The following is a 19459-nucleotide window of genomic DNA, read 5'->3' as shown; positions in this document are numbered from 1 at the left end:
TGCCCATGCCCCCTGACGCTGTACTGCATGCACCTGAAGATGATGATGATGAGGGTGGGGATGTGGAGGCACCTCAAGGAGTCCATGAGGCACAGGATGCACGTGCAATCCGACAGAGCATCATAGATGCATGCTTCTAGCAACCACGCATGGTGCCTATTACATGGAAAGGGGACCTGTGGCACTGTGTGTGTGTAGTACAGGCACATTGTGGACTGTACGCCTATGAAGGCCTCGTACGCAAATATCAATGTCCACACATGTCATTGGATGATAATGAAGTACTGTATTGTGAATGTGATTTGATTTATACACCCTATGGACCCGCCACCCAGTGAAGCACAACACACCCCCTCCACCCTACTACCTCCCCCCCCAACACCAGTGTCCAAATATGCATGCTGTCCGTGGGTAGACGCTATTGCAAGCCCCCTCTACGGGTATCAGGGGCACCCCTGCCCGTGGAGCGCAGGTTCCTGCCAGATCTGCGTTGGGGGCTGCCCTGGACGGAACTTGCCACGGATGATGTCTCTGCCTGCTCGCGTCCATGCATGTCTCTGAGGGTTTGTGAGAGCTCCGAGAGCACACGGCGCACAGCAGCAAGTTCAGCACAAACGTCTTTGGACGTCGCATGCAGTTCCCCCCTCAGGCTCTCGGTGCTTTTCTCCATTTGTGCTCTCAGGCTCTCGGTGCTTCTCTCCATTTCTCCCCTGAGGCTCTCACTACTTTTCTCTATTTGTGCCCTGAGTGTCTCGGTGGATGTTTCCATGGCTGCCCTGGAACCCCCGCATTCATTTGCATGGTCCTTGAGTAGCGTGGACACTTCCTGCTGTTGCTCGATCAGCAGGTCGAGGGACTGTTGCCTCTGCTGGGCCATGGACATTTGCGGTGGTGTGACAGGGGGGCTGCTCAACACATGTTGCCTTGGCACAGGACTTGTGGGGGTTGGCCAGTCGTCGTCTTCAGGGTGCCCCTGCGTGGTTTCGTCATGGTGTAGGGGATGGAACATGCAGGGGGATTGGGAAAGGTCATGGATGGTACCTACGTCGCCAGCACTGTTTTCCGTGTCGGAGCATGCTGGCATGACAGCTGTGTCACCTATGGTGCTGCTACCACCAGAGGCAGTGCCATCAGATACGTTCTTTGGGGGGACCTGTGGTGCTGGGGTTGTGGACTTGCTGGCTGCTGGGGTGCCTGTTGCAGTCCCCTCCAGTGTGCTGCCACTTGATTCCTGCTGCTGCCGTGTCTTGATCCTTGCACCTGAGGTGGAGGCTCTTGGGACGTTGGTCCTGGCCCGCTTTGCAGGCGTGCTGGTAGGGGTGTCCTGCAGCTCGTCGTTGGTATCGGACCCTGTGGTGGAGTAAAGAGGGCCGAGCGTTAGTTATGGGTCTGTGGGATTTGGAATGGCAACGTATCAAATGCATTGGGGTGGTACATGAGGGTGATTTGGGACTGGGCCTTGGAGGTGGTCTCATTTTCGTGTGGATTGAGGATGCATTCATTTGGCTGCCTGCAGTTAGGGGGTGCATGCTGCACATGTAGGGGTTGTTTATGGCATCTTGATTAATTTGTTTATTCATTCTGACTTTTTGAGGGCGCTGTCAGGGCAAAGTATGTATTGCACTATGGGGTCACATGGTACTGCACATGTTCGTGCTTTGTGGATTTCGCATTGTTTCTCTTGGCCAACCTACCTGATTCTCCGGATGTCGGCACTCCTTTCTCCATCCCTCCGACTCCCTCTATGCTCTCCATTCCTATGGTGGAGGCGCAGATATCCTCCCAGGGGGTCAACTTGATGGGCGACTCTGATCCCCCCCCGGTAGCTGTGGCGATGTTCCTGTTCGCAGAAAGTATGCTGCGTACGCGGATCCGCAGGTCGTCCCACCGCTTGCGACATTGCTGTGGCGTGCGGGGTGTTGTCCCCACCGCACTTACGCGCTGTGCCACCAGGGCCCATATGGCCTTCTTGTTGGCAAGGGCCGTCCTGGTCATTTGACTGGAGAAGACGACGGCGGCATTCTCCTGGAGGGTCTCGGTGAGCACGGTCAGTTCCTCTCGGGAGAAGTGGACCTGCCGCTTGCGATCACACGCTTTCTTGGCTACCTTTCCCATATTTATTTTTTTAACTGGGGTTGCTAACGGGTTGGGATGTGTGTCAGGGTCGGATTTTTAATGGTTGTGTTGGGAATCGGATTTTATAGTTGTGCGGCGTGCTGTTTCCCGTTCCGGCCACATGCTTTTACTTCCGTTTCCGTATATTTACGGTGCCCGTAATTTGCGGTGCCCGCTCATTACGGTGACCGCTCATTACGGTGACCGCTAAGATGGGTGGCGGTATTGCACCTGGTGCAGCGTACGGCGGCGGTAAGGGCCGTTTTGGGGTCATTTCCGCCATCGCAGCCTTTCGGATTCCGCCATGGCGTAATGCTCGTGCCCGATGGGTCGGAATGGGCCGCACTTTGCTCCTTCGTGCAATGGCGGAAACGCTATTTACGCTATGGCGGTCCGGTCTGTTGATTTCCGCCAGGGTCGTAATGAGGCCCATTGTGTTGACATGATTGTCCTTGAAGCACTGGTTCCTGGGTCCATCCCAAGGGGTGGTTCTTTTCCCTGGAGGAAGGTTACAACCCTCTCAGGGGAGTCAAATAGAGCTCTTTGTGGGCTGGATCCAACTTGGTTGTTGTGAGAACAGCTTGTCCAAATAGCTTCAAACACACTAGGCCTTATCATGAATAAGTCACTGTCCACCAAGTTGACAATTTAACAACATCAAATGTTTGTGTATGTGCCATTTTATAGTCTCAGTAGCCACCATGTCAAAACAATGCATGGATTATATTTAGCTATGGATCTGCTACCAAACTGTTGGGGTATACACTTATTATATTTTGAACCAGATGTATGCATAATTAAAAAAACACCTCTATCTGTTGGACATTTGTTCCAGTGCCTGTGTTTTGGAATGTGCCCTTTGAATTTGACCTGCCCCCAATGCAGTGCAGCTGCTTGCGATGTTAATAGAGAGCCACAGCAACGTATGAGTGTGCATTATTCTTTTTGCCATGGATTATTATGAAATAATGGGCCAGTTAGCAGTACTTACGTTCAGACTTTCAAAAGCAGAATTACCCACATCATTTTATTATTAAAACTAAAATGAAACACCCAAACAGGCTGCCACCTCCTCTGCCACCCCGTGCTAGCAAGACCCAAAGTGCATTTCAAAGATAAGCCTTTAGATTGCAAATGTACTAAAATGCAACACTACATTTAAGCTAAGGTTGATGCAGACATCTGTGGATAGTTTGAGAGGCATCATGTAACTAACTGGTAACCGCATTGTGAATAAATGTCTGCTGGCTCACCCACTCACTTCTGTTCAAGACACATACACTCCAGTAAGCATGGGGAAAAAGACTGAACAGTGAATTCTGGCCAAGGTATAGATGATAAGGTGGCCTCAGGTATGCAGGGGCTGATGCACCTATATCGGAAGGGCTCTTGGGGGACAGGCCAACAACAATCAACTTTCTTGGGTGCCCAGCCATGAGTGTTACCATAACAGGTTATCTCCCAGGCTAATCCACCACCAGCAACACAAGTGCTGACACTCCATTGTCCACATTACCTAACAGCAGACAATGCCTTCACTCCATGCCCAGCAACCACCTCTCTGGGCAGGGACACCACAATTCAGGGGGCAACCTCCACTACCCCATCAGTACTGTGTCTGCCCCCATAGTCTGGCTCCACTTGCATGACAGCGCTCCACACTTGCGTTAGTGTACGTGTCCCGCATCCTGGCTAGCACTGTCACTTTTGTGGTCCTGGACTTTAGGGCCTATGCCACGGCTCTCATCTATGCCCAGACGACAATGTTCAAGTCATGACCCAGGATCTGCCTACCTTCACCCGGGACACCCAGATAACACAGTTGCTCCTGGGCTGCCGTCGTGCTGGGCCATTTTCAGTGCATATGCAGGTCTCTTAGAAACTGAAACATACTCTGCCTACCTCCTTTTCTTCCTCTTTCCACTCTGCTCCATACAGCCTCCAATGCCTTGAGGTTGTCTGATGCAGCACTTTCCACACCCCAAGGGAGTACACACTGTTTCATCATTCTTCAGTCTTTTTTGCCATAGTTCTTTACATTTGTTGATTTCCCCCAGTAACGAACAGTCATGCCCAATTTAGTGTCAAGCTTTCTTTTAAAGAGTAAGATTAAACATTCAAAGTATTCTCTTGGAATGGGTGGCGCTGAGTGTACTATGACCAATCTAAACCCAAGAAGGACAGCAAACAATATCGTGACCTTTTAATAAGAACATTATATTGTGTGTGCACTTGCATTCTTTTCCCCAACAGGCATGAACCACTACCCATGTAAAGGAAAAGTAACCCCATCCCAGCCAAGCCCTATTTGGGCTGAGGGTTAGACTAGTTTTTACCATCCATGTTCAAGAGAGCATAGTGCTCTCTACTTGGAAGAAGGTGAAAGTTCCAATGCTAATAAGGAAAGGTATGCTCAAACCAAAAGACCAAGCAAATTTAAAGTCTATCTCACTACTTCTTGTTTGGGCTAAAATCATGGAATCGGTTGGCATTGTCGAGATCCAACCCCATGTTGAGTTTAAAAATCTACTGGACCTACTTCAAAGTGGGTTTAGACCAGGAAAATGTACAGAGATCATATTCATCTTCATGATGGCTGAAATCAGGAGGATGGTTGATTGGGCTGGATTTGAGGACCTAATCCTTTTATATATTTGCAGCCTTCCACACCATAGACTACTGTGCTCCTGTTCATTAAGGCATATCTTTTTAAAAGACGACTCTCAACATTCTATCTAGATTCATACAATTCAAAATTGAGTGTGGTATTCCACAGGTCTAGGCAGTGATCCAGATAAGATTTGGAAGTGGGAGTATTTTACTCCCTATTTTTTAAAGTTGGCAGTTACATGATTTTTTAGGGAGTACAAATGTAAGTCCAATTGCCAATGAGAATATTTTATGAGGCTGTAAAAATATGTTTGAACTGCAAAACATTTTTTTGTAATATTTATTTTTTTGCACCTGGTTATTCATACACATTAAAAGATACATGTTTACTTCTTCCGAGCAGCCATTTAAAATAGTAGTTTATTCCCGGGGTACTACGTGCAATACTGGTCCAAACATATCCATGTAGCTTTGAGGGGGAAAGCAGGGGCGCAAGATTCTACTTGTCATTTTCCTATTTTTTGTTGTGAGTATTTTCACTGCCTATTTGTATTATTTGGATATTTGCAATTTGGGAGTAAAAGTGGCTGATAACCACTTGTCTGCAGGGCTGTGTCTAGGCACATTCCCCCACTTTGTTTAATTTATATCATTAGCTCCTCTGTGAACCGTTGCATATATATTGAATTTTGTTCAACACATATCCAGATGGTTCAAAATGTCTTGTGCCTGGAAAGAAATCAAGAGTGCATCGAGATACCCTTCGATTTCTGCACGACTGCACTAAGTATCTGGATGGATCATATGTCTTAAAATGTAAAGTGGCTAAAATTTAGATCTTGATGTGTGGGACAGCTTTGGTGAGAAGGATTCAGATCTCTGGCCATCATCACTTCAAATATGCCCACAGCGGTTTTGCAAGCCAAGAATATAGGCTTTATTTTTTATGACAACTATATGTGGTCCATCAGATCAACACAGTCACAGACGCCTGTTTCGCCAACTAAAACCTTACAACCTCTATTTTCCTTCACTCATCAGGTTATTTTCCACAGCATCTTTGTGTCATCTAGATTATTCTTTTAAGATTGTACAATAAACTAGGGTTTTGGTCAAAGTTGCCAAGAGCACCCTGCTCTATATCAGCTTCACTGTTACAACAATTGTATGCTAAACTCTTTCGTTATGGACCAACCTGTCTACTTGAACATCTGCTAACATTGACTAAATGTAATATGTCAAAGGGAGGTCCGCGCTCACTTTCAAATTCAGTATGTACCATGTAGAATGGCTGTCCTGGTTCAGTGCCCTTAGTTGAAGACCACCTTAAACATAAGAAATCTTCAAACATGTTTCTTTTTGATCAGTAGGCCATCCTAAATCAGTATATTTAGGCTGTTTTATTTCCTGCCGAAGCCCCCAAGTGCTTCCACGAGGCAAACACTCCATTATAAACTCATTTAACATAACATAAAAAACAAAGTGTAACAACATGTGTTAGTGTTTCATAAAGATGACATGCGAATTGCCAAACAGAATAAGAGGCTCTTGCAACCCTTTAATAAAAATGGATGAGCTGTGAATAGATGGAAGTGCGGTGGAGAAGGATTGGGAAGTACAGGAGCAGGCAATCAAAGGCATAAGTGTACCAGGAAGCTACCTCTGTTGTACACATGTTGACAGAGAACATTTTACATATCCACTGCATGTAAATAAGCTCAGTGACGTAAGAGCTTAACTCAGACATTGACAGGTGTCCCACAGGATTTCCCAGGCCAACAAGTCACTGAAATGAGTAATATTAAAATGGTTAATAAGAATAGCTGGCAGGAAGAAAAAAAAAACATGATAGTAACATAGCTACCCGGCAACTCGCTGGGTCATTTCTGTCTGTTCTGTCCGTGCATGTCACAAATAGGCCTTGTCCTTCTCTGATACCTCTAACTGCTAATGACTGACTACCTCACACTGTAAGAATGTGTCTACCTAAACATGTAAGGTTCGTGGAAATCATGTTTGTATCAATCTTAGTTGGAAGGCAGTGTGAAAGAAACCTATGTGATGCAGGGACCATGATAGGGCACTTTCCCTGCACTGCACTGTCAACCATGCACACAGAAGAGTACGAAGGGAAATTCCCTACTTAATTGCAGTGAAGTGCGTGCAATCTAATGATTCTCTTAAATTTCCTCCATTTCACCACACTCATGCAGTCAATCAAGTGTGATCTCCTTTCTGTTTATGTGTGCACAGCATTGAAGGTCATGCTACCAAACTCCTACCAAACTGTCGCCCTATTTACTTATTGATTTGCATGGAGTTAGCCTGAGTTAGCCTGATTTATTCAGGTGCACAAAAAGCAGGGATAATCCATGCAAATCATCTGAAGTGTAATTGAAGTAGCCATGGTTTAAGGCACAAGCGTGAGGATACTGATCTGTGCAGACCTTGTGCTGTGTGGCATGAGTGTGTCCAGATGAAGAAGAAGTAGACATCCAGATAAACCTGTTGTGCAGATCACCACATGCGCACCAACTAGAATGGGACACTCATTGTGTATAATCTATTAGCAAGAGAGAAACAATCAAGAAGACTAGGCACAAAATAGATAATAAAAAAGTTAATCAACTGCACCAGTGTTTACATTCAAATTATTATGCACACACACGCGCGCACACACACACACACACACACGCACACGCTACTAAAGCAGAACATTATTTTGCAAGCTTTTGTTTTGTCCTGTAAGTCATTTGGATTCAAAGGGGAATGCAAATGTGCGTTTCATCCCACTAGCAAAACATCACAGCAAATCAATTCTTCTGCTATGGCAGGGATCCTGTGATATATTGATGATACTGTCTACATGCAAAACCTTTGTACACACTATAGTAATATTCATCTTTCAAGGTTGCAAAGTCCTTCATTTGCCATTGCACTTCTCTAAAACGTTTTGATTGTCTAAAGTTTACTAATGAGCTCAGACGACCTTAGTGTGTAACTTGAATTATAATCACAATAATGTGGAGGTAGAACATCTTCAATTCCGATCTTTCAGGACACAGATGGCCCTTCTGAATATTTACCAATCCGACATTAAAATGCGTTCAATTATTGGCTAGAATAGATCTGAGTCCTCAAACTATATTTCACTGCACTTTGCAAGAAATTGCTTACAAATGGAAAGCCATGTGACAGCTATATATCAAGATGGCAAAGCTGATTTGTTGTTGATGTATCTATGATACATCAATTCAAGGTCTGTCAAAAATATATAGAAACAACGCAATGTCAGACATTTTTAGGGAAAACATTGGAAATAATGTAACTTTCGCTGACAGAAAATAAGCATTCACCATAATACATTAGCTGTGATCGTTTAGTCTTATCAAACATATTTAGTTACATTCTGACTCAACCAAATAATAGCAGTTTTATCCAGATTGAGCATTCCCCACTACTTTCCTGATGAAGACAGAGATTTGGGAGAGTTGACATAATAGTGCCATGAATAGGGTTGCTGCATTTGTGATTCAAGATCATCTGGTAACCAGAGGCATACTTAGGAGGTTAAGGAAAAGAATGAACCTTTAAATAGGATTTAGTTGAGCCAAACGTGGCGAACTAGATGTGCCATTTTATGTGACTATTTGGGAGGAGAGAATCCCAGTAACCAGCTTGCAAGGCATAGATGTATATGCCTATGTTTGTCAATGACTATGTAGTGAGGAGAAAATCTAAATTGTTTGGTGCGAGGAAGGAGAATACTTTCAGTGTTTTTAAGTAATTCTACCATCTTTTTCGGATGAGTCAAATAATAGTTGCAACGAAAGAAAACATAGAAGTGTTTGGAGCCAGGAATATACATTCAGTGGGGGTACTGGCTTTACCAATATTGTGTGACATATGAGAACAAATACTAATTGCAAAATAGCAAATGGAAAGAATCTTTCTTAGAAAGGTTTGAAACCAGGAAAGTACATTTATTGGTAACAACTGAGTGCCCTAGCCTACTTTGATGAGACAAAAAATTAGTTGGAAAGCAACAGACCATTAGTGGTTTTACTGGGTGTGCCAGTTAGTGATGGACAAGAGAAAATACAAATCGTATACATTTTGGAGGGGGCAAAATAGTAGTTGTAAAGGAACTTTCTTAAAATTGTACGGAAGCTGGAGATTACATTAAATGTCTGTATCGGAGTGTGCCAGCTTTTTGTAACGTGCAAACTAATCATTGTAAACATACATTTTAGAATTGCTAAGCACAAGCGATTAAAATCAGTGTCAACTGAGTGTATCATCTTTTTGTGACAAGACAAAATAGTAGCTGCAGAGGAAGATTTGTAGAATAGCTTAAAGGCAGAAAAGTACATTCATATGTTGTACTTGGTGTGCCAGATGAGAAAGTGTTCTATTTGCAAAGATATGTGATGAGAAACAAAAGTAATTGGGAGAATTGTTAGAATTTTTTGGATGCCATAAAATACGTTCTGTCATTGAAACCAGATATGCAACACTCACTCAATCGTGTAGTATTGACACATACTGGGGAGAGAATCCCAATGAGAGCCTCGTCTAACATACATGCAAGTCAAATGTGTTGTCTTTGGAAGGAAAAATAACTATCTTGAATGACAAAACACCTAAAACATCTGACAATACAAGGGGAATGTGGGGCATGAAGCTAGAGGAACTTTTTCATCAGTCACGGCACTGCTGCTGTGTGCACCAGGCAGGACAGGAGTGGCATAGTTAATTGATCATATCAGTGTCACATTCCGCAGCATAAGTGATAATGATAGTGATACATGCCGGTTTGCGCAAGGAATGCACTGGTAGAATATTGCCAGCCAGAATTTGCTGTGTTTTTCATTTTATAAGGTGAGCTGTCTCCTTTTTCAATGAGTACAGTAATTTGTTTTTCCTCCTTACAAGTCTGTAAAAAGTCTGTCTCACTATGTCTCAAATAGAGTACTTTATGACTAACATATTAGTAACCAAATGGCATAAAAGCCAGGAAACAGTGGCACGCTATTTGGCCATGGATTTTTCAATATATCCAGACGTGTCTATTGACAATAATCCTCAATCTATTTGTGTCCTAGTTCGTAGGGAAGGTATGGACGCTGATTCTGTAGCATGTGTTTCCTCTGTCTCTATTGCAGAGGATCTTTGCAATATCAATGAGCAACCTGTTGTGGATCTGCTACCAAAACAGTTGGTTAGAGTCTGCCTAGTGTATTAAATGATCACTCCTTGATAAAGGGGTCATCTCAGACAACGGCAATGACTAAGATTGTACCTGATGCTCCCCCTATATTAGACGCTTGTCCATCTTCAAAACTCAGTCTCTGGTAAGCCATGCAGTAGACATTGATGACTACATAGCAGAGTGGAAAGTTGACCTCATGCTGCATTGGCTGTTACCCCAGAGAGATATGATATGCTTTGTGTTCACCCTGGAGTTTCCAGAGGTGGTGGAGTTGCTTTATTTGTCTGGGATTGCCTAAAGATTCATATTACAGTTGTATTGGATCTAGATCACTGTAAAACTATGTTGGTAAAAGTGAATGCTGATGTGACATCCACTTTGAGTATTTTCATACTATATAAATGCCACCCAATAAAATGGCAGAATTTGAATAGCACCTCTTGGCTACCTTAGGTGCCTTGATGAAATCATCTGCTCATGTTCTTGTAGTGGGTGATTTTAATGCCTGGGCTGAGGATCCTTTGGATCTTGATGCTATGTCACTGTTGATTCTGCTGAATGCTGCTGGTTTCACACAACATGTTAAGACTCCCACACATAGTGGATGACAAATCTTGGATTGGATATTAACCAAAAATGTTAATATTTCACCTGTTATGGTGGACGTTTGTCCCTGGTCCGATCACTCATGTATCACTTTTCATCTCTGCCTGCCTTGTTCCTTATCTGTCTGTCCTCCTGAGGCACTGGAGCATGTGATGGTGAGAAATATTAGAAAAGTGACGTCTGATAATTTGTCATCTATAGTGCTTCTACAACTGGCTAGCCTACCTCACGAAACACTTTAGATTACTTACTAATAGTGCGTTTGATGCTCTACCACCTATGTGCTCTTTTAAGCCAAAAAACGCCTCTAAATATTATCATTGGTTTACTGCGTAAATAGTGGCATTTATGAAGAGTAAACTTGGAGCTGAACACAGCCGCAGGAAGAACTCCTGTGCTTCAACACTTGTGCTCTATAAATTGGCAGTGAAAGAATATAGAGAGGCTATTTTTTAAGTCCAAACAAGTTAATTATAATGACAGAATCAGTACAGCTAGTTCCAGCGTGCATGAACTCTTCTGGATTCTTCATGAACTGGAAGGAAAAACTATCAATTCTAGTTGTGTGGCTGATGACAGGTGGTGTCAGAGTATCTATGATAAGTTTTCTCAGAAAGTAACTCGACATCAAGATGCTATTGTGAAGTCTGTCATGCAATTGGGGGATTTGGTGTTTGAACTTCAAGCTAAGCTTGTTCTAGGAGAATCGGAAGATTCAGTAAGACCTTTTTCCTTCAAGGAATTATCAGAATCATAGATAAAAAATATTATACAAGTAATAAAACCTGTGTCATGCAAGGGTGACAACTTTCCTGCGTCCATGTTTAAAGTGTCTCTTTCTTCTTTTTCACCATGGGTGACAACATTAATTAATATGTCATTTTCTGAATCACGGGTTCTACACTGCCTGTTGGAAGCCTGAATCGCTCCTCTTTTAAAAAAGGATAACCTGGATCCATTTGTAGCTGCAAATTTCCACCCCATAACTAATGTACCAATCTTGCTGAAAATCTTAGACACAATTCAGCAGTATCACATGTTGGGGTTAGGACAGTCGGGACAGTCAGGACTTCATCTAAATCATGGGATTTAAATGGCTTTGTTAAATCTTGAGGCAGGCAGAGATTAAATCTTGAGTCAAATATTGTGAAGATTATCGATAAGGATCAGACTGCATCACTCTTGCTGCTCGACCTACCGGCCGCTTCTGATTCAGTTGATCATGAGCTGTTGATTAATAGACTTATTACAACTGGGACATGCTCAGACAATGCGGCTAAGTGGTTTAAATGTATTCTTAGGCCTAGACAAGCAAACATCATTAAAAATGATCATCAATCCTCCCCTGTGTTTCTGAACTGTGGTGTTCCACAGGGATCCTGCCTTTCCCACGTATTGTTTAATATTTATATGAAGTCCTTATGTGACCTACTGGACAGTCTGGGCGTTCAGTTTGCCAATTTTGCAGATGACACCCAGATATGTATCAAACTCTCTGGGGTGTACTCGAAAGACTTGGTGGGGGTCAATCAGGGTTTTTTTGCAATCCAGTCAGGGATGGCCCATAATTATCTAGCTCTGAACAGTAAGAAAACAGAGTTACTGATTATTGGACAAAGAATGGTGCATGGACAAAGAAAATGGACTTGCAATATAGTCAATTTATGGCTGGGGATAATGTCATTCAGGTTGTCCAACATGTTAAAATGTTGGGAGTCTACTTTGACTCCCATCTAACTTCGAACAAGCACGTGGCACACCTGAGCTCATCATGATCATAAATGACCACTGTTGTGGCAGATTTGATCATACCTATATACTCAGAACAGGGCAGTTGTGGCATCTGTCACTTTCAACACAAAACATGACTATTGCAATAGCCTGTTGGTTGGTACCTCATAGTACAATATGAAGAAATTGCAGATGGTGCAGAATGGAGCACTCCAAGCAGTCTGTAGGCTAGGGAAGCATTTGCATGTATCCGAGGCTTGGCCGAGGTTACAATTGTTACCCCTTGAGCAGAGAGCGTGGTACAAAGTAAACTCCCTTGTTTTCAAGTGTCTGTATGGGGATGCCCCTGTGTATTTTAGCTCTTGCATTAAAAGGGCACCCATAAAATGAAACATGTGATATAATATGGACACACATTTGGTCTGTCCATGCTATCAGCTAAAGAAGTCTGGAGTGTGAAGAATCCTATGAATCCCTCACTGAAACCCTGGCTACAGTCTCTGATCCTGACCTATGGAGGTGTACTTCTGGACGATCGTCTGGGAAAAGACAGGGCCTATGGTGGTGAGGAGATCCCGTGGGACAAGACCCAGTATTTGTCCTCTGCAAGGAAGTGCCTTTTGGGGTTGCCAAAATAGGTAATGGCATATTATCATTATAATGTCTCTCACCCACATATAAGATCTATGAACCGGGTTACAAGTTCTGTTAAATTTGAGCAAGTCTTGTTAACAGAAAGATCTTTTAACGAGTTTCAGGTTGACACCCTCCTTACCCCCAAATGTATAAGGTAAAAGGATCAGACAAAAATGCCTTAAATTAAATATCTTCCTCTGCAACCACGAATTCAAAGAGTCCATCTTTTAATGAGTTTAATGGAAATTAATGTAGCCTGAAAGTTACTCAAATGTTTAAAGGACTAACTTTGTTGAAGGGGACAACATGTCCCATAATCCCATGAGTACTGGAATGAGAATGAGGGCTGAAGAGGCATGCTGTAGCAGTAGTCAGGCAATTAAGCCTAACAGCCCACACCTGATGGAACCTGGGAGGCATTCAAGGCTCCCTCAGGTGCAGGCAATTGGAAGGAGATGGAACTGTGACTGGAGTGTGAGTTGTAGGAGTAGTAGCAGAAAGGCACAAAGCAGGCAAACCGAGCAGAAGTGAGAGAAAAAGATGGATGTTGGAAAGTGGAGACAGAAGATTTTACCTGCTTGTTCTGAGAGGGTCTTAATCCCCCAACCTCTGATGTGAATAGGAGATCTGCCTTAACCCCATGTGAGCCTGAGTACTGTGGTTGCCGTACAGCGCACGTGTTGGAGACTGAGGTGAGGAGCAATTGTTAAGCCGTGGGTCTCAGGAGCGAGAAGGGCTCCATAAATATGTGGCCGTATTGAAGACACCTTCAGAGAGGAAGGTTGCATGTCCCTACGATGCAAGAGCAGTAGAAGTTGCGACAGAAGTCATGGAACTGGTGCAGCCCACAGAACAAGTGTTAAAGAAACCGATGAGTGAAGCCTGATGTTCTAATACCTTGCATGAGCATTGCTGGCAACAGTATCAAGTTACCCATTCACTCAAATGTGATTTAAACCGAGCTGAAGTTGTTAGTTGAAGTTACAATACATGAACAATGGAAAAGTAGCACTCTCGCATATAAGGAAAGTCCTTTACGCTTGTGGTGAGCAAGCATTGCTTAAACTGAGTTGTTAAACCCTTAACAGACTGTTTTTACCTGAAGGAGTGGTTGTGTGTCACTAATTACTAAGAGTGAACGTTGTGAAGGCCATTACCGAATACTTCACCTTGATAAAACAAATGTTGAAATCTTTAACCTATGAAAGCTAGTTTAAGAAGTGGTCACATGTGCCTATTTGTGATTCCCAAAGGGAGACTGAACTCTATCCTTTACTTTAATGCAGCATACCTTTTAATCTATGAGAATTTCTACTATTGAAGAAGAGAACAAGCATTGCCCAAGACAAGAGCATCCCTATATTAAAAGTGAAACCAGCCTTTATCAGATTTAAAAAAAACAATCTAATTGTTACTGGGAAGTTAATAACAGTTTTGCTAATCTAAGAGACATGTATGCACGCATTACCTGAAGTTAAGAGAGTAGCACCAAGACTTCTGGGTAATTACTTGGGCTGATAGTTGGCAGAAGGGTGAAGGTAAAGTTGGTGAAGGGAAAAACGATCTGCTTGTAAAGACTATTTTGAAGTTGACTCAATCTGTAATGCCAAAGACTGTGGAAGACAGAGAGAAGTGAGTCTTAAAGGCAAACCCACTTTAAAGTGTATCTTGTCGAAGCCTATCTAGAAGTATAAATCAGTGAAGCTGTGGTAGTAATCCAAAGTACTAAAGCTGGGATGGTATATTTGGTTGTCACTTGATGCAACATTGTAGTAGTCTAAACAAAGTGGAGTACTGTGAGACAAAGGTGACTGTTCTCATAGTGTTTCAAGTGAAGTTGTTAAAGTAGAAGCAGCAGCACTTTTTCGTCATCCTGACAAATATACCATTGTGAATTCTAACACTGTAACTAAGGAAATACTAACTGTTAACCAATAACTGTGCATCACTGACAGATGTGGATATTTCATTTCTTTGAAATGTGGCAAATCTTCTTGAAGTTGAAGAGGTGACAAATCATTGTGGTTGGGATTACCATTAGTGCAATTTGGTGGAAGTGGAAAGTGGATATTTCACCAAGGAGAAGAGATTTGCAATCATTGGAAAAGTTGGTTAACAAACCTTATTTTGACTTTGAAACAGCAAGCACTGATTTGCGACAATTCTTTCTTTGGTTGAATATTAGCAGAGTTGACCTTGAAAACAGGAGAAATTCACCCAGGATATCAGAAATTTATTCAGAAACTGTGACTGTTGTTTGATATGTTATATTGCCATATATTTTCTGTGTGTATTTGTTGCTGACTGTGAGGGCCAGATATCCTGCGTTAGAATGTTTCCCACTAGGTTTGGTTAGGCAGGGAAATCCTCATCAGAGTAGGGATAGTGAGGCATTTTACTTCATTTATTTTGAGAATACAATGCCTGTTTTGTTAAACCATCAAACAGTTGTACGCCTCGCATTACTGACCCCCTCACAGGAGGCACTGGTTTTGATGTATGGGTCTCTATGCTGTGGAAAGCTCTGCCTTTGTCACTAAGGATGACTCCATCACTATTCTTGTTTTACAAGAGTATGAATACCTTCCTCTTCGGTAAGGGTAAATATCATGGAGGTCTGATAAAGGAGGTGTAACGCTTACCTCTAGTGAACTGCAGGAATGCCTGGTCCAGACTGTTACGAAGCATTGCCCCCACAGAATAACTCTGCTAAAATGAATATCCCAGCCACTCCTTTCCCTACTGGTCTGCTGGAGAATCAAACCGCAGGGGACATTGAGGTTGAGAGCCTCTGGTAAGGTGTGATAGTGTGTCTGGATGAAGACCTAAAGGTAAGTACAGGTATTCAGTATTTGTTTCCTTTGCTTTCTCCCCCCACCTCCCCTTTGTCCCTCTAGGTAGGCTGGCTGGTGTGCTGTTGCTGGTGCGCACCGTATTAAGAAGAAGGCAGGCCGGAAGATATGGTAAACATCTGACTCTAGTTACTTCACTAAAGGTAGTGGACCAGGCCGGCTGCGATGCACTGGATGCTGGAAGTATGAAGGTGAGTCTTTGCAGAATGCTGCTCTGGAGCTGTAGCGCTTTGGGTGCGAAGCCCAGCTTACTTTGTACTGGTTTCTCCTTTCAAATGCTGCGATGAGCTTTAATGAGTCTCTTTCTCTCTCTCTTCCCCAGTGCGGAATCACAAAATGTCTTTGATTAAATTGCTGCGGCGTGCAGGAAAAGCAATGTGGTTGCACTCTGGAGCAGGTAGGCCTGTACACCATAGGGAACTGGGGAGGATTAGCTAGTAATTGCAGCCTCTTACTATTGTCTGTATCTGCTTTCTCATTTTCAGAAGCTGAGGTTGCTGTAGGCTTCAATCGGAGAACAGAATCTCGAAACTGAACTTCTTGTGGTGAATGAAGTTATCGGGTTGTGCAGCTATGGGTCGATGACGATCCAGGTAAGTGTCAGGATAGGAGTGTGCAGTGGAATTCTTGCGCTGATGCCTCCGGTCTTCAGGTGAGTATGCCATATATAAGTCTGGGTGTTCACCGCACGTGGATGAACAGGATGAACAGGAGCGGTAAGCATTACACTGCTGTGGTAGTTAGCAGAAAAACGCTAAACACAAGGTGTGGCCCAGGGTGTGTTTTTATAGCCTCGGGCTGCACCCTGTTAACACTAGACCACCAGGGAGGTTAGATATTTGTATCCGGCAGGGGCCATTTTAGGTTCCATACTGGGTTCTTTTTTGACAGCCATGTTGGTGTGGGTTAATGCTATTCCCATCAAACACCTATGCAAGCGAGACACCATAAAAGTCCACCTACCCCCTCAAATGTCATAGGGGGATGTACTCCTGATCTTACCACCCATGCCTTGTGCCCTCAGTGGAATTATGACAGAAAGTCTGTTTTTTAAGAGTCTGTCTTGTCACCGTTCGGAGGGCATTGGGTGCATGGTACTATACAAAACATTTATAATGCATTCAGGGAGTAGGAGGTTCTGTCCACTCACTCTGGGGCAGACGGATGAAAGGGGCTGATTTAATCTACTAATAAGTTGGGATAAACTATGCACAGAGTAGAGGAGAATTATAAATTAGAAGAATTAACACACAGTGAAGAGCAGGATATGGGAGGGCATTCAAGAGACCACGGCCTTGAAAGGTGTGAGCTGATGATATATTTTTCTAGCTGGCAGTGTGACAGAGATCAGAGTGGCTCAGTGTCCTAGGATCCTGTCAGCTGGAAGGTAGGGGCTGCCGCCGAGTGGAGCCCAGGTTGCAGACAGACCAGACAGGCTGGGTTTGCCAGAGTCACAAGTGAAGAAGAGTGAGTTTTCATAGGGACATAATTATCTGGGACTCTTTTGCAGGGTAACCTAGGAAGGTGTCAAACTGACCCAAAAGGCATATCTCTCTTTATTTTCTAAGGTACCCCATAATAAAGTTAGTAACCTGAATAGAAATTAGTTTTGGGGGTTGTTAATACAAACCTATGATATTCAATGAAAAAACTTTGTTAAAGAGACGTTATGGTTAAATTATGGTTAAGTAGCACTAATAAAAACCTATGAAATTCAATGAAAAAACTTTGTTAAGGGGACGTTATGGGTAAGTTGCACTAATAAAAACCTTTGAATTTCACTGAAAATCTTTGTTTCCACAATGGAAAGGGAAGGAGAAGGTTCCATACAGGGACCCTCTTTGCTTTCCATGGAAGCCTGCAGTAGACAAAAAGAGAACCCTATGACCATATTACCACAAGCATATTTGTCTTCCCTTTCAGATCTATCCTAAGTTCAAATAACTTTACCACAAAGCCAGTCCTAGGTGGACATGGCCACCTTAATCCTATGTTTTGTCCCTTGTGGTCATGGCCAGTAGCCAGATTGTCTGGATCATGACCTTATTCCATGACCCGGACAATCTGGCCACTGCCCATGGCCACAGGCTATGCCTCAATCACTAAAGGTGTACCGCTATTTTTGTAGCTACGTTATGACACTTGTCAAATAATAAAACGCTAGCACATTTGCAAAACCATGCTTGTAGGTCCTTGCCAAAGCTCCTTACACAAGTTTGCTGGAAATCCACCCATTTTTTATTTTTTCAAAAGTGTCAAATGTATGCATATACAATCGTCATATATCCTAGCACCCACTTGACAATATCCATTCAGACTTTACGAAAACATCTATATATAGATCTATAATCTTTTTGCAAACCTTTGCGTAGATTTGTCAAATGGCACCACATTTATAAGCCTTTACAATATTTTGGGACCTCCCCTCTAATTTTGCTACCTCTTGACAGAACCCACCAAACTTGGAAAAAACATGCATATCTAGATCTATTATCTGTTTGCCAGATGAAGTGTAGATTCATAAAATTGCCCCTCATTTATAAACCTTTACATTATTTTGGGACCCTCCCCTATAATTATGCCCCCTCTTCACAAAATCCCACAAAACTTTGCAAAAACATTCATATCTAAGGTTTCCTAAATTAAGTGTAAATTCGTCAAATGGCACCTCATCAATGACATTTGTGATGTCATCTTTGATGTCCTGGGTGTTAGTCTTAGCAGTGCATGGTGGTGGCGCGAGTTATGGTTGGTTAGCTTACCATAACTTATGAATTTCAGTGGTTTTTCGGTTTTACTTGGAAACATAACGTCCCTTTAACAAAGTTTTTTACTGAATTTCATAGGTTTTTAGTAGCACAACTTAACCATAATATCCCTGACTTTATATACATGTAACATAGAACATATTGAACCCCCAGCTAGTTATTTTGATGTCCGCGGACTGTGCGTATGTCTGCGGATGGACCCGGACAACAGCAACACTACCCAAAAACTCAGGGGGTATCTTGAATTATTATATTGTGCCATACGAACAGTGCCAAGTTCAAAAACCAGCACATAAACACATTATATGTAGTAATAAATAAGAAATACAGCCTACATATCTAACACATCAACCATCCATTTAAATACCATCTGTACTAAATGGAATATACCAAAATAAAAAAAAAGATAGCCTTCAACATAATTACAGAAACTGCACAACTAGGAGCAACAGCAGATCTTCAGACGAGTAAGAACACAACTTACCAGAAGCTAGTAAGTGTACTTTATTTTTCTTATATATTTCTAAAATGTCTGTATTAGATACAATAAAAGTAATATATATATTTATATATATTTATTATATATTTCTAAAATGTCTGTATTAGATACAATAAAAGTAATATATATATTTATTTTTTTTCTCAGAAATGTCCAGTACTTTGGAGTGGCTTGAGGAGAATTTCCCACAAGAGGAAATGTCTGAAGATAGTGATACTGATGGTAGATACTTCTCTATATAACCAAATTAATAAGCATTACTTTATATACACTTAACATATATATATATATATATATTGTTTTTTTTTTTTTTTAACAGACCATACAGATGGATAAGACTCTCCAGCGCATGGAAGAAAAAATGGACATGCTCATGGCAAATTTCAACCATTTGAAGAACTTTGTAGGGGACCACATAAAAGGAAAAATT

Source organism: Ambystoma mexicanum, chromosome 11, assembly GCF_040938575.1.
Source record: "Ambystoma mexicanum isolate Mex_15411 chromosome 11, UKY_AmexF1_1, whole genome shotgun sequence".
Classification (NCBI taxonomy): Eukaryota; Metazoa; Chordata; class Amphibia; order Caudata; family Ambystomatidae; genus Ambystoma; species Ambystoma mexicanum.
This window is presented reverse-complemented; position numbering follows the sequence as displayed.